This window comes from Schistocerca americana, chromosome 4 (assembly GCF_021461395.2).
Source record: "Schistocerca americana isolate TAMUIC-IGC-003095 chromosome 4, iqSchAmer2.1, whole genome shotgun sequence".
NCBI lineage: Eukaryota > Metazoa > Arthropoda > Insecta > Orthoptera > Acrididae > Schistocerca > Schistocerca americana.
The window spans coordinates 537,823,337-537,839,175 of record NC_060122.1 but is presented as its reverse complement, the minus strand read 5'-3'; the positions used below and the strand labels follow the sequence as shown (position 1 = coordinate 537,839,175).

Genomic DNA, 15,839 nt, shown 5'->3' with positions numbered 1-15,839 from the left:
GAAGTTTGGTGTAGTATGTACTAATGTTTGTTGATATATGTAAATCTGGTCATGACTGTATTGGTTATGAACTAAGTGGTATATTTGGTGTAGATGTGAATCAAATGTGTGAAGTAACTGAGGTTTGTAAGTCTGGGACTGGTGGCTTATTGCAAACGAATGTAGGTGAGGTAAGTGACCTTGATGGAGATGAGACTTGTATTGTCAGTGATGTTATTGATGAAGTAACTTGGAGGAATGTGATGATCATGAGTTTCAGGTGTTTGTGGAGTTTAAGAATAATTAAATCTCAAAGTTATTTGTAAATGATGTCGACAATACAGGTAAGGTAAGTGACCTATGTGATGTAAGTGAGGGTCATGGAATACCAATCCAGTCAAAACAATTTTTCGTAAATGCCATGCAGAGTAATCATCCAAACAGTGAAGGTGAGGTATTTGTGAGCCTGGAGAATATATGTGAAAACTTTTGAAGTTTCTGTGGGACCAGATTGATGATAACTTAGATAAAAATGCATTTTGGAATAAGTTCGCTGTTGTTAGTCATAATTTGTATCCCAATTGGTTTAATGAAGTGAAGGAGGACCTAAGCAGGAAGTGTAATTTTGACAGTAATGTGTTTTCTGTTCCATCTGTAACAAGTGATGTTAGTTGTGCCACGGAATCTATTCATTGTGCTCAATCTTTACCTGACAACATGTGTAATCGAAGTAATTTTATAGTACTTGTAAAAGTTCATAAAACCTTGTGAAGACAGTGTGGATGGAGCATTTGATGAAATTGAAAGCGATCTTTTGCATGAAGTGTCTGACAGCAGAGAGGATGATTCAGATTTTGGGTGTCCTCACATTAAAATTAAGATTGATTTGTGGGAAGGGAACTGTTTGATTGATACAGGTAGCCCAATTTGTGGTATATCTGAACGTTTTAAAGACAATCAAGTATAGAAAGAATTTTGTGGAAATGCCCATTGTAAGTGTAAAGATAAGAGGAGCTACAGGCAAGCAAAGCAAATTTGTAAAGTCTCAGGTACTTTTACCTTTTAGTATAGAAGACAAAACCTTTGAACATGGATGTTTAGTTAACCCTAGTCTGGAAGAAAATATAATTTTCAGTACCGATTGGATAGTGAAAGTCGAGGATTGTTTTGGATGAAGTATTAAAGAATTCATTGGAAAGGTTTGCATTTGCGTGTGTTTGCAGGTCTTGTTCTCGTTTAAGCTCACATTGTGACCACTAGTGCATTGAGTTTACTTATGTCAGCGCAGCTGTTTATCTTTGTCTTCTTTGCAGTAGTAGTATTTTTTGTATTACTTTTGTTGCATGTGAAAAGTAAGCCATTTTAAAGAAAGCCTGCTATTTTAATTTATAAAATAAGTTCATACACAGTTTTGTTAATCTTTCTTAGCAGATCTCCACTATCAGCATTAGAATTGTTTATTTTGGAACCTAAAAGTAATATTTATGTGAAAACAAATTTCTGTATTTTAAACTGTGGGAAAAGTTGCAACTGTTTGCAAAACATTGTGAACCAAGGAGAGTAACAGATATTTTACAATGATACAAATTTTGATGAGACCTAGGTTCAGAGTTTTGAAAGTGTAGTAGATTCTAAAGCGAGTGAAGCTAAAACTCTTAAGGAGCAACGAAATGAACAACTTAGCAATTTGTCATTGGAGTTTAGAAACATGTTCAGTGAAGGACTATGGAAAATGAAAGGCTATTAGTGGATGCTTTAAATTAGAAATCATCAACCTTTCTTTCTCAAGTCATACAGTATACCATTTTCAAAAATTAAAGATGTAGTGAAAGAAATTTAGAAAATGGTAACATAGGGAGTAATTCAGAGAAGTAGGAGTGCTTACAATAATCCTTTGGTTGTGGTAAGTAAGGGATATGGTGGAATGAGAATCGTTTTGGAGTCTAGACATATTAAAAAAGGGTTCTTATCAACAGAATGACCATCATGAGAACATGGTCAAGCAATTATGCAAAATTGATTATGTAACATTCATGAATAGTTTGAACTTGACCTCTGGATTTCAACAGATTCCACACGAAATTAATTTTAGAAAGTATACTGCAACTTTGTATAGAGGTAAGTGTTTTCAATGCTGTGTGGTGCCATTTGGGATAAGTGTGCCTGTAGCTGAATTCAGAAGTGCTTTGGACTCTGTCTTGGGAATTTAAATGAATTAAAAATTAATTGCATGTGTTGATGACATTTTGGTAACTGGGAAGACGTGGGAACAACATTTGGATCTTAAGAGATGTGGTTTCAAAATTGGAATCAGGTGGTATGACATTGAAAAAAGGTAAGTGTAAAATTGGCGTGGAAGAAGTAAAATTTTAGTGCACATTATATCTGAGGAAGAAATTGCACCTGATAAAAAGAAACTTGATGCTTTTCCTGGTTCTTGCAGCAAAAAAACAACTTAAATTATTTTTTGGGTTAACTGGATTCTATAGAAAATTTTGTAGCACCCAAGCTTTGAATGCTTCATACCTGTGTGAACTTTTGAAGAAGAATACTGTTTTGGATTGGAATCAGAAATGTCAGGATGCTTCCAAAGAGAACAAAGGACAGTTGTGTCAATGTCAGACTCTGTTCAGATTTGTCTCTTCCTTTTTGTATTATCACAGACAGAAGTGATGTTGGTTCAAATGGTTCAGATGGCTCTGAGCACTATGCGACTTAACTTCTGAGGTCATCAGTCGCCAGAACTTAGAACTAATTAAACCTAACTAACCTAAGGACATCACACGCATCCGTGCCCAAGGCAGGATTCGAACCTGCGACCATAGTAGTCGCTCGGCTTCAGACTGTAGCGCCTAGAACCACACGGCCACTCTTGCCGGCAAAAATGATGTTGGTTTGGGTGCTCATTTATTTCACATGCATTTTTACGATGTAGAGTATTGAGTATTACGATGTAGAGTATTGCAAAAGCATGAAAAGACATACACAGTAACTGAGAAAGAACTTTTCATTCTACATTGGGCCTTCGACAAGTTTAAAAATTATTAAATAAATCATAAAGTTACCACCTATACTGATCACAAAGCATTCTGTTATCGCTAGGAGTGTAAGCTGTACCATAACAGAATTCCTCATTGGGCCTTGTTTCTTCATCATTTCAGTTATGAAATCAGATACATTAAGGGCACACACAAAGTAGTTGCTGATGCTTTGTCTAGGCAACCATTAAGGAGTGGCTTATATAACAACTTTGGAGAAGGAGAGAATTATGTACTTGAGAGGTGTGAAGGAGGGAAAAGAAATCTTGAAAATTTGCAAAGATATCAGCGGATATCAAAATTGTGATCAATATTGGAAATTGGTGAAGAGCCCTTTGGGTAAGAAAGGAAAAGAAAAGACTGAACAGTGTTATAAGGTACACAAGGGTATTTTATCCAGGAGACATAGGACTGACTCAGATGACTGAAGACTATGTTCGCCAGAACGATGTATTGATACTTTAATTACATGTACAAATGAGAGATTTGGTCATTGTGGATCAACCAAATTTACACAAAAGATTCAGGACAACATCTATTTTTATAACTTAGAAAGGGGAGTCAAGGAGAAGAATGCCAGCTGTGACAGATGTAAAAGAATGAAGGAAAGTAACCATACAAGTAGAGGTCAAATGCAAAACATACTGCCTAATAATAACCTAGACCTCCTGTGTGCGGACGTCTGTGGACTTTTACCTAAGCCTAGGAATGGATTTTGGTATGTTTTTGTGGTGGTTGATGCATTTTTGAAGTTCATAAGGCTGTTGCCTCTTAAGATATCTACCAGCAAGCAAATCATTTCTAAGTGTGAAATCACTTATTTTCAACAGGTGGACATTTCTTAAACATTTTTTTTCTGACAATGGTTCTCAGTTGACATCACAAGCTTGGAAAGAATTTGTTGAGCATTCTAAAATGAGGCATTTTCTAACTTCTGTGAACCATCTATCGAATAATCCTGCAGAAAGATATATGAGAGAAACTGGAATACTGTTTAGAACATACTGTAGTAAGAATCAGGCCAGTTGTATAGATTATGTCAGTGGTTTTGAGGATGTTGTGACCAGCTTATATCTTTCTTAAGCCGGTTTTTCACCATTTGAAATCACTAGCAGACTAGCTAATGTTACTTCTGAGAAAGTTGAGTTTCCACCATGTATAATTCAGTCACTGCAAGAGAGAGAATAGTGTGTCAGAGAGATGATGAAAAAGGAGGGGATGGGAGAAAGCAGAGACGTGTTGGTAAAGGCAGGTTTTCTAAGTTTGAAGTAGGCGATCTTGTGTTGGTGAAAGCAAAAGAGAAATCTAAAGTGTTGACACCTGAGATAAAGTAATTCTTCGATATTTATGTAGGACCATTCTAAATTCTTGAAAATCTGCGCCATAATGCATGCAGACTTGTGTATCCTAAATCTAAGAAGTTGTATGGATTATACAATATCACTGAAATCAAAGCTTATGGACACGATCTTTAGATATCTATCTTTTTCTCCTTTGTCAGAAATGTAGTACTCTATGTGATCAAAAGTACCTGGACACCCCAAAAACATACTTTTTAATATTAGGTGCATTGTGCTGCTACCTAGTGCCAGGTACTCCATGTCAGCGACCTGACGCCGAAAGTTAACTCTAGAACAAAGCTGTCCAAAGAAGCAAAGTCACAAAGATACGGCGCTCTGCGTCAGAGACGCCACACCTTCCAACGTTTTTGGCGTTATTTTGGAATATGTACACGGCAGCATTAGAGCGCTATACCAGTACTGTAAACTACAGTAGCTAGAAATCGCAGTATTATGGTAAGTCTATTTTTTGTGGATGTAGCATTTGTGAGGAGAGTGTTCAGCTTCGTAATATGAGGAGCTACTTTCTTGAGCACATATTGAAATGTACTCTCGTCCATTCCCAAAGGGATTTTCATGCCACTTTACATCCTCGACTTGCAGCCACCGTAGCAAATTTTGTTCTATATCTCTCGCATCTCACCGTGAAGTCCACGGCTTCACCCTAGTACGTTTCCTTTTCTTCTGCTTTTCTTGCAAATGCAATGACAATGCAGTTGCAGTGCACACGGCTGCAGACTAAGTATAATTTTACTTACGGCATCAGTGGCGTAGTGTGTTTTTGTTAGCAATGACCATTCATTGCCGGGAATACATTTCACCACGAAGTAAAATCTGTCCTTGCTTTATGATTGACAGATTATTATATGTACCTCTGTCCGCTCAGTAAATTAGTAATATTGTCACGTAGAAAAAGGTGTAATTAGATGAATGACGAACACTAACCTTCAGCCACTTGTTTGGACCTTGGCCATCGTCACCAGATAACCCGGAAGGATGTCTCATGTGGTGGCACACAGCTGCTGTCATCGTAACGTCCTCTTCTTCTTCTGTCTCAGATAGATTGCAATCTGTTGAATATGGCTCGAACTCGGGTTTCTCGCCACGTAAACAACGGCTCTGTCGTGGCCTGATCGGAGCCACTGTGTCGTCGATAATGTGCACTATCACAAGTTCCAGTACCCGGCGGCTCCACCAGAATAATGTCACGTAGAAGAAGGTTTAATTATATGAATGACGAACACTAACTTCACTTAACAAAGATTTATTCCGACTTGCACGTACTAGAGCGTGGAGCGAACTGCCTCCAGCCAGGAAACATAGGGTATACATACAGCTACAGAACATTCCAGTAAAATTTGTGGATACTTCTAGAATGTATTCCAACTGAATACAGCAATTAAAATTGTACAGTCCAGATGAGTTTTGCACTCACAACCTCCCAGGCGACAGTTAAGTATCATAACCACTAAACCACGGTGTTACTCAGCTTCTTGTGCCACAATATTCGTAAAGTGAACATTTCATAACAAAACACTTGCATTATATGAAGATGGTGTTTCCAACATCAGCACAGTACACCGCCGATACCATAAGTAAAATTGAACTGCAGGGAATTTAAGTCATCACCGGACATTATGAGGGATCTTTGACGAAATGTTTGATGACAGTGTAATACTCCCTTTTGTGCCACGTTAGAGGTCATTGTCAAAGAAAATTTGATGATATAATATCGGCCTTAGTTCCATCTATTAACACGACAATGCGGTTGCCAACTAGAAAATAACTTTGTTGCGAGCATCCGGACCAACTCACACTTAATTTTTTAATGTGGCAGACTTGAGATTATTTTATAGATTGACAGATACGCAAGAACAGTATAAATTGCAATAGTAGAGTCGTCACAGAAAACCAGATGGTATACAGAGACTGTACACTATTGGGAAGTACAGTATAAAGTATGAAGCTTACTATTACGGCAGTGGTGAGCCGTCGGGAACGTTGGTAGTAGTTGTAGCAGTCACTTGTTTTCCCGAAATTACACGACGTCTGCCAAACTGGGGCACAGCTGGACAAGACTTCTTGCATGTCACTCGGGAACCCCGGAACACATCACACCTCATACTGTATAGGCTATAGTACCGTATTACTGTATTTCTAATTATTTTGAGAAATGGTAACATGAGTGGAAGAAAAAAGAAACGCATTACTATCGCTGAAAAACTGCGAATTTTGAGAGTTGTGGAGGAAACCAGTAATCGAAAGCAAGTGAATATTGTCAAGGAATTAGGAATTTCTGCATGTACTTTAAATTCTATAGTAGCAATGGCAAAGAAAACTGAGAACAGTGCATGTGTGTTCGCAATTTCTACTAGTAAGCGGACACGCATTCAGGGCGGGAAATATGGGGACGTTGTTCAGGCAACATAGAGCATAAGGCATTCTTATTAGCGGCAATGCTTTGTAAAAAAGCAAATGAATTTGCAATTCGACTCGGCATGGAAAATTTCAGTGCTTCATCAGTTTGGCTACATAAATTTAAGGCAAGACATAACATCAGCTGTCAGAATGTATGTGGCGAAAGCAAAAATTTCGATGCCGAGGCAGTGCGAGATTGAAAGGAAACCTGTTTGAAAGAACTGACGTCCTAATAAGCTCCTAAAAACATTTTCAGTGCGTATGAGACGGGCTTGTTTAACTATGTAATGCCCAGTGTGCGATTTGCAGGGGGGGGGGATTTCCCCCCCCTCTGTATCAGACCATCCCCTCCTCTGGTTTTAGTTTATGCATCCCAACCTGGGATGTTTATTTCCCACAAACTGGAGTAAAACTTTACATATAATTTAAATTTGTGGAGCTGAATACTGGAAGTTTTTAATAAGTCTTACTATTAATATGTTTCAGTTTTCTATCATCAGAATAAATACAGCTTTTCACAAATGTGCCTCTACTTTTTGAATTCCCCTCGCATACCTGTATGTAGATGATTTTGTAAATAAGCTTTACCTATAATGTACTTTTAAAGATATAACAAGGGAAGGCTTTTCTGATAGTGCATAAGCTTGAATAGTGAGTTTCGGCATTAACATCTATTTATAAATAGCTGTTTAACCATGTGTAACGCCACGGTCCAAGCTAGTAACATATATAATTCTACTAACCTCTAACCAAGACATCCCCCCCACTGGTAAAAGCACAAATCGTACCCACTAATGCCTGACCGCACAGTGGCTTTCAAAGGCGAGAACTGCCACGGAGAAAAAAAAAAAAAGTAAACGACGTGTATCAGTGCTGTTATCCGCTAACAGTGTGGGAGTGAGAAGGTCCCCTTACTTACGATCGGGAAATTTGCCAAGCCCCATTGTTTTAAGAACATTGTCACGTTTCCCACTAAATACACTAGTAACAAGAACTCGTGTATAATGACAAATTTTTCGAAAGCTGGTTTCAAAGTGTCGATGGGAAAGTGGGTGCAGCAGGCCGGAAGATTTTATTGTTCGCAGACAAGTGTGCAGTGTATCCTCCCCTTACTTTCTGTTTGAGAAATGTGACCGTGGAATTCTTTCCAGCGAGTAGCACGAGTGAGCTCCAGCCACTTGACCTTGGAATAATATACAATTTCAAATTGCATTATCGCAAAACGCTTGTGCAGCATGACATCAGGTGTGTTAAACATCGAGAAAAAGGAAGAAATGAAAATAAACATTTTACAGCTAAGATTTTTACTTGTCATTTATTTCGTGTTGTGCTACCGGAGCGAAAGAACACTTCAAGAAATTATTAATGAATTTGTTTCTTCTGCTAGGCAATTACACTACATTGCAGCATCATGGCACACAGTTTCAGACGATACCATTCGGATCTTTTTACGAAAAGCCGGATTTGGAAATGAAGTCCATGTTCGTGGTGGAAATGGACGATATTTCACCTAATGATGAAAAATGAAATCGACTAGAAGAGCAGGCATTATTTGAGGATTACGTGAACGTTGATGAAAACCTCGTCACTACAGAACCCATGACTATCGCTGAGATAGTGTAGTGTGCATCGCAGGACGTGGACTAGGGAGCAACTGACAATGAGGATGATACAGAAGATCCACAGCATTCCTCTGTGACGTTTAACGATGCAGTAAATGCGTTAGAAATAATTAAACAATTTGTGACGCTATTGCCGCGTCGAAGAAAAAACAAGCAAAAATTCCGGACCTTTTTTTACGAAATGACGTTTTCTTCTGTGTAGAGGTTTACATTTTTCTTTATATCTTTGTTAGGTATGGTACGTACAAGAACAAAAGCTAGAATATGGAGTACCCCAAGGGTCCGTCATAGGGCCTCTCCTGTTCCTTATTTATGTAAATGATATGGGTTATAACAACAATATGTTACAGTTTGCTGATGACAACACCCTTTTTGCCAAAGGAAGAACTGCTGCAAATCACTCCAAGAAACAGACGCACTCTTCCAAAACATTAAGGAATGGTTCATCAAAAATAAAATGAAAATGATTGAAGAAAAAACACCCTTAACAACATCGGATGCCATGATAATATGGAGGCTGTCAAACTGTTGGGCTTCATGATAGACAGGAAATTAACAATGAACGAACACACAGTGTATGTGCGCTCCAAGCTCTCCCGTGTAATATACCTTCTGAGGAGGTTAAAAGGTGTATTGAGTGACCAATATCTCATAATGGTATATTATGCCCTATTCCATAGCCACATTAATTATGGCCTACTGTTATGGGGACATTCTGCATGTTGTAAGGATGTGCTAATTCTACAGAAAAAAGCTCTCAGAATAATCACATCAAGCAAAAGACAGGAGCACAGCAGGCCTATAATCAAGCAGTTAGGAATTGTGACAGTCTTCAGCCAGTATGTGTTTTTATGTCTCATCAGCGTGAAAGAAAACCAAGGAGTCTTCAGCATGAGACAAGATATACACAATCACAATACCCGTAACAAGAGGAGCATCGAAATACCCAGGTGTCAACTGACAGGAACGCAAGACAGCTTTCCATTGGTTGCCCTAAAGATGTTCAACTCACTGCCTCAAGGACTGCAATCCCTGCCGCTAGCTACATTCAGAAGGAGAGTATCACAGGACCTGAAAGAACGCCCATTGTACTCCATTGGTGAATTCTTTGATAGTGACCAAAGTGAATGGACAAACAAATATTGTTTCTATTAAGTATAAATGTCTTAATTTTGTGAATATTTTTTTAATGTATATATGCAATTAATCTTGATGCAGACTGTCCAGTCATGACTAGTAAACGACACAGACCTAGTAATAAAGTATATAACGTTTTGTAGAATGTAACTATTTATGTACTGGATTTTTCATTTGTGTTTACCAATTAATTTGATAGTGTGGTGCTATATTTCACACATACATTTTTCATGCTTATACGTTTTTTTCTGTAGTGTGTTGAAAAATGTGTAAACGAAGTTATGTATTATTATTATTGTGAACTCTGCAGAAAGTGACATACTTTAATTGTAATGAACCCTTTTGGGTAATGTCGTGGGTGTTGTGGTAAATTGAGTGAAGACTCATTTTATTCACATCTACTGTGAATATTAGGATTAGTATCTTGAAATTTCATATGTACAAACCAAACACATGTATATGTTAAGTACAGAATTCTTATGACAGTACATCGTGGAAATGCTCCATACCTTATTTTGTAGGCATTTGTTAAATGCTGCGTTAGTGCAGTCCAACTTGTCTTGCTTGTGTACATAATTTCTTTTTAGTCTGCTAATTGCTAAGTGAATATTACTTTGAGATATCTTTAGTATATATGTGTATATTACCATACTAGTTCATTTTTTCGTTGCATTTAGCTATGTTTATTAATGTACCATATGTGTGAAGACTCTTTGATACATTCTGACTTTCAGCTTTGAGAATCAGACTCCTGGACAAGAAGAACTAGGGTCATCTCAACATGACAAGCTAAGTAAACTTGAAAGTGTATTGTAATCTTTGCTCCTCTCAAAATTTTCGTAAAGGCTTTGCTTGTTAATTACTTGGACTGGGCATTATTTAATGTGGACAATAGAAGCAAGGAGAGGGGAGACTACAGATTCTTTTCCCAGAAATTGTCAGAGGCTCATACAAAATTGAATGTCTATTACAGAGATTTTTTGGCTGTCTATGAAGCCTTTAAACATTATAGACTGGGGGTGGAATCATGCCATTTCACAGTATTTACAGATCACAAGCCAGTTTCCTTCACTTTCAGAATACCCCGCATTTCCTTCTCACTATAGCAATTCTGCTATTTTGAAATTCATAGACCAATTTGCTACTTATACCGATCATTTGCAGGGTGCTGTTAATGCTGTGGCAGATTATTTATCTTGCATTAAATCATTTCTGCAGGAGCAACATCACACAACTAGCTATGGCTCAAAATACCAATGCAGTGCTATAGTAGTACATCAAGAAAACAGACACAGGCTTGTATCTGCAGAAGTTGCCAACGGCCAGCCTTCTGGTGTGATGTGATGTTTCTGACAGCTGACCATGACTTCTGTTCCATTTTATCACCAGAGCAGGGTATTTAATGACATCCATGGACTAACTCATTTTGTTGCCAGTGCCATATCACAAATGATAGTGGACAGATTTGTATGGCTGGGTCTGCGACATGAGTTTTGGCTGTGGGTAAAAATTTGTTTGTCTTGTCAGTCAACCAAAGTGAGATGCCATGTCCGTAGACCAGGTGGTTCATTTAAGGAGGCTCCCCAATGTTCTTCTCATACAACTTCGTAGGGCCACTCAACCCTTAAAAGGATACACCCAATGGGTAGAGGCAGAAACCACATGGATGTTGTGATTTGGCTGCCAGACAGACATAACAACGAACTAGGGCAGCCAGTTTGAGTGCACCTTGTTTAGTGAAATTGCTACTTCTGTGGTTTTATGCACCCTGTACCAAACGGATAGCAATGGCATGATGGAGTGTTGGTGCTAGACCTTCAAGTCAACCCTTATTTACTCGAATCCAAGCCGCACTCGAATCTAAGCCGCACTGGAAAAATGGGACTCGAAATCAAGGAAAAAATATTTTCCCGAATCTAAGCCGCACCTGAAATTTGAGACTCGAAATTCAAGGGGAGAGAAAAGTTTTAGGCCGTACCTCCAAATCGAAACAAAGTTGGTCCATTGTAATATGAGAGACAATTTAGGTTGAATGAATGACGATACAGCTACAGTAGTTTGGTTCGAGTCATAAGCTCAGCAGTTAAGCTTTACCAGGTAGCCACTGCTATGCGTCAGGTGCTCCATCTGTATTTATACGGGTACCCTTCCTTTTCCACGTGCTTCGTCTGGTTTGAATTGATTGCTTATTTTTCTTTGATCTGATAAGTGCTGTTCTCTTTGTTATAGGTGTTTACGTCACTCAGCTGAAAATGCATTACTGTACTGTGCATTGTTTGTCGCATTCTGATAATGAGTGTTTACGGCCTGTCGCCGCTCGCGACACGGCTTGCTTTTGTGCGCGCTTCCGCCGCTTACAATAAAAAAAGACAGGAATTGTCTCATTAGCTAAACCATGGCAAAAGACTGCTATTTGTTGTTGATTACACTGCTGCTTTCTTTGATAATGATCAACAAAAACCAAATAATAGACTGCGTATGATAGATGATGTTCTGAACGAGAGTTTAGCGAAAATTTTTCTCCGTTTGAAAATCTTTGCAGACACCCCTTTAGTACATTACATTCTGCACAGAAATTAGAGTCATCTTAGATTTAAAAATCTAGTCAATTGCCATGCTTCATTTCTGGCTATATCACTATTAGGCATAAGAATAATACGAATATAAACATGACATGATATGTATATTCTTCCGCGTTTGCTGTTGTCTCGCTCTAGTTTCGTAGTTTATTAGGCAGACAGGATTTAAATGAGATAGCGACAAACATGAAAGAATACATGGCAAAATGTTTATATTCGTATTATTCTTATGATGAAGACAATACGGCATGTGATTCACAATTCATAAAAGTTCCTATTAGCAACCATCTCTTCTCACAGGTAGGAAAAAATTCAGAACGTAGAGTTGGCCATATTGACAAACATCCCAGTCTTGCCAGTCAGATTTTCGTGGTAAATTGAAATGCTGCTACATTCGAAGATGAACAATACGGAATTTTTATTTACTTCGTTGGATAATGTATGAAAATGCAGTGGTCGAAACTCGGGGTGGAGAAAAAAGCTCGTCTTCTACCTTTTTTTTTAAATTTATTTACTGACGCAGAGGTTTTGGTGCCAGTATTTATCTTTGTGCCTGCAAAGCATGCCTGTGCAACGCTACATACAGGGTGGTCAGAAAATATGTGAAATAATTGTAGGGATGTTACAGGGCAGGTTGTACTGAGACATAAATGTTAAGAAAGAAATTCGATACGTTGCACCGTTTCCCGAGTCATTTAGCATTGAAGTTAGTCAATCAGATGGTCGCGCGCGTAAATTCAAGTTTCAACTAACGAGACAAAGCACTCGTTAGGCAACACCGCCCCTGGCAGGCCGCTTGAATGCGAGCGCGCGACGCCCCGATTGGCTAAATTCTATGCTAAATAACTCGGAAACAGAGCAACGTATCGAATTTCTTTCTTAACATTTATGTCTCAGTACAACCTGCCCTGTAACATCCCTACAAGCATTTCACACATTCTGAGCACCCTGTATATTTGACGGCAGAAGTTAAATGTGGCGGCACCTACCAATGTTTTTCGGAACTTCCGCCTACTTTGCACTCGATTCTAAGCCGCAGGCGGTTTTTGGATTACAAAAACCGGAAAAAAAGTGCGGCTTAGATTCGAGTAAATACGGTATGTCTCATGGGTGAATACACTCTAGGAAAGGCTCCTCACCAGGTCTACACTTTATGCATCTATATCTGTCACTCACATGTGGACAAAACCCACTCTCATCAGTGAAAACAAGAGAGTGAAATTTCACTCACCCGTTGACTCTTTTATGACACCATAGTAGCGATGTTTGGCCACATTGTGATATCAGTGGTAGCCTGGCGAGAGGCACGTGTGATCTTAGTGCTGCTGTATGCAGCCAGTTCCCCAATGGACCTTTGTGACACATCAGGTGCAACATGTGCCCATATTTCTTCCCTGTAGATGTTTGGTGGGCCAGTGGTGATTCCACAATACAGCATTCTTGATGTGCATCTGTACTATATGGAAGTTCAGAACCAGGTCTGCGGGTGTGGGAATATTCCACAGGCCACTATTGAAAGTAGCTACATATGCTAATAAATTGTGCCCAGCATGTTTAGCAACCTGTTGATACATCCACCCAGTTTAGTCCTGTTTTAATGACTGAAGTTGTTTAATAGGAGTACACACTTGATGGCGGGGCATGGTTGTACCATAGAATGAATGTTGCACAAACTGTTCACTTCTAAACACTGCCTGCAGTTTAAAACAGGGGGTGTACAGACAGACCTCCAGGGCGACATCTGATCGCAGATGACTGTGACAAATGAATCACTTAATACTACAGCCTCTCAGTATGCATATTTTATAGCCTGGTGTGACTAAACACAGTTCTCAGGAGTGTTGCATTTTTTCCCCAGTAGTGTAAATGAATGCTAACATTAAAAAATGTAAGCCTTAATTGGCAAGATTCATGAAAAGTATGTTTCGAGAACAGTTGTGTATAGGTGTGAACTATAGACAAAAGGGAAGCACTCTTAAAATGTTGCGTTATAGGAGTTTGTCGTGCCGTAAGTTAATAAGAAAAAAGATTTAACAAGTAACTTAATAAATCAAACATATAGAGTGATTAAATATGTTCTCACATGAGTCACTGCTGAAAACTGTAGTTGAAGAGGAAGCAGAAGAAACCGTTCACATGTACAGGCCAAGATATGAATCATATAAGGCAGAATGTTGATGATATGGGATGTACCAGTAACACTGAAGTAAAGAGGATAGCTGGTAGTGACAGAACTGGAGATCTGTAACAAACCAGCCTTTATGTTAGTGACGGAAAGAACAATATAGAACTGCTTACAAACTGACCTTGCAACCACTGGACTTTGCGTCACATAGCGACTGATTCACTTATAACTAACAATATTGACTTGAGAGCTAGGTTGTGCAGTGGTTGCTAGCTAGCTCTTGCAAGTCAGCATCTGACAACTATGTAATTGCTGCAGATTGCAGCAAGTAGGTGTTTCAGCATTATGCCATTCCATCCAGCCCCGTTATGTTGATATGACTACCCATGTGTTACAGAAATTTGGGAAACCACTTCAGCATTACGAATGGACAACAACATGGCACCTGGCTTCTAGAAAATAACAGGCTGGGTGAGGGTGCGTATAAATAGCACCTGACCAGCTACCAAGGGGCACAAATTTGGAGACCATTGTAGAGCGGGCTGCCGCCATTTGACACAAAGCAGTATTGTTGCTCTGTCATTCAACAGCACCATTTGTCATATGGCATGCACCAGACTGAATATTGAACTAAAACACTATTAGCTACCGACTGGCTTAGTGACTGCTGTGCCATGCACTGCCAGCCAGATGTTGGGGGCTGGAGTTCACTCACCGGATGACACTACCTCCACCACAAGCCACTGATGGACAGACCTTCAGCACATCCTAATTATTGTGTCTCAGCATTAGCCACTGCTGAGCTGCCTGTACAGAAAGAATGCCCTGCTCCTGATACAAGTTGTGTTTTTTATACCTACTGCCAAGATCCTGACTACGCATTGCTTCCAAGGACTGTGGGTTTGATACCCCCCCTCCCCCTGCCTGCTGGTTGTGGACATGGAGCATTGTTGTATGATATCAGTAACTGACTCTGATTTTAACATGAGCTTTGCTGAATTTGGTCCTGCACGTACCCCACTAGTGAACCAACACATCCAAGGTGAGGAGGTTGGAGCGGTTACTCAGACAATCCTACACCTGCTCTTCCACCCTCCCCATGGCTGACACTACAAAACTACATAATGACACCATTACAGGTTACAGAACTGACCATGTTGATCTCAAGCTCTGAGGTTTGGAAGCATTCAGACTGTGGTGATCACAGTTCTGCCAAACACCATTATTATCTCTTACCAAACTCCTCAGACCTTGGTAGGCTAATATGCAATAATTAGGGTTGTCAGAGCTCTAGTGTGATATGTGAGTTTCTGGATGTTGGTATTTTGACTGGGTGAAATGGTATTGGGAGTAGTGAATTGAGGGAACCTGAGCAATGGATTCAGGCATGGGGCATCTGCAGCTACGCTGTGTTCAAAGTTTTTACACAAAATTGGCTAAATAAATAGGATCATTTACCTTATAAAATACTTGAAACACTAATTCTTAAATAGAGGCAATAAACTACGGAACTATAGGTATCAAAGTGAAGAGAAATTAATGGAGTTGAAAGAGGAATTAAATAATACCAAAAGTGACAGCATTAAAAATAATGTAAGAAA

The 15,839-nt window shown here is 39.1% G+C and overlaps 1 protein-coding gene across 5 annotated transcripts in view; it reads right to left on the bottom strand.

Moving 5' to 3' along the window:
* LOC124612654 (ribose-phosphate pyrophosphokinase 1) overlaps window positions 1–15,839 on the bottom strand; it is a 74,655-nt gene that overhangs the window by 54,705 nt on the left and 4,111 nt on the right. Inside the window, exon 1 of one of the 5 annotated variants that reach the window (XM_047140971.1) lies at window positions 14,197–14,299. The exons of the other annotated variants lie outside the window; for them this stretch is intronic. The gene's annotated coding sequence lies outside the window, so the exon portion shown is untranslated. Of the gene's footprint in view, window positions 1–14,196; window positions 14,300–15,839 lie in introns of those variants that run through there. 5 annotated transcript variants of the gene reach the window in all.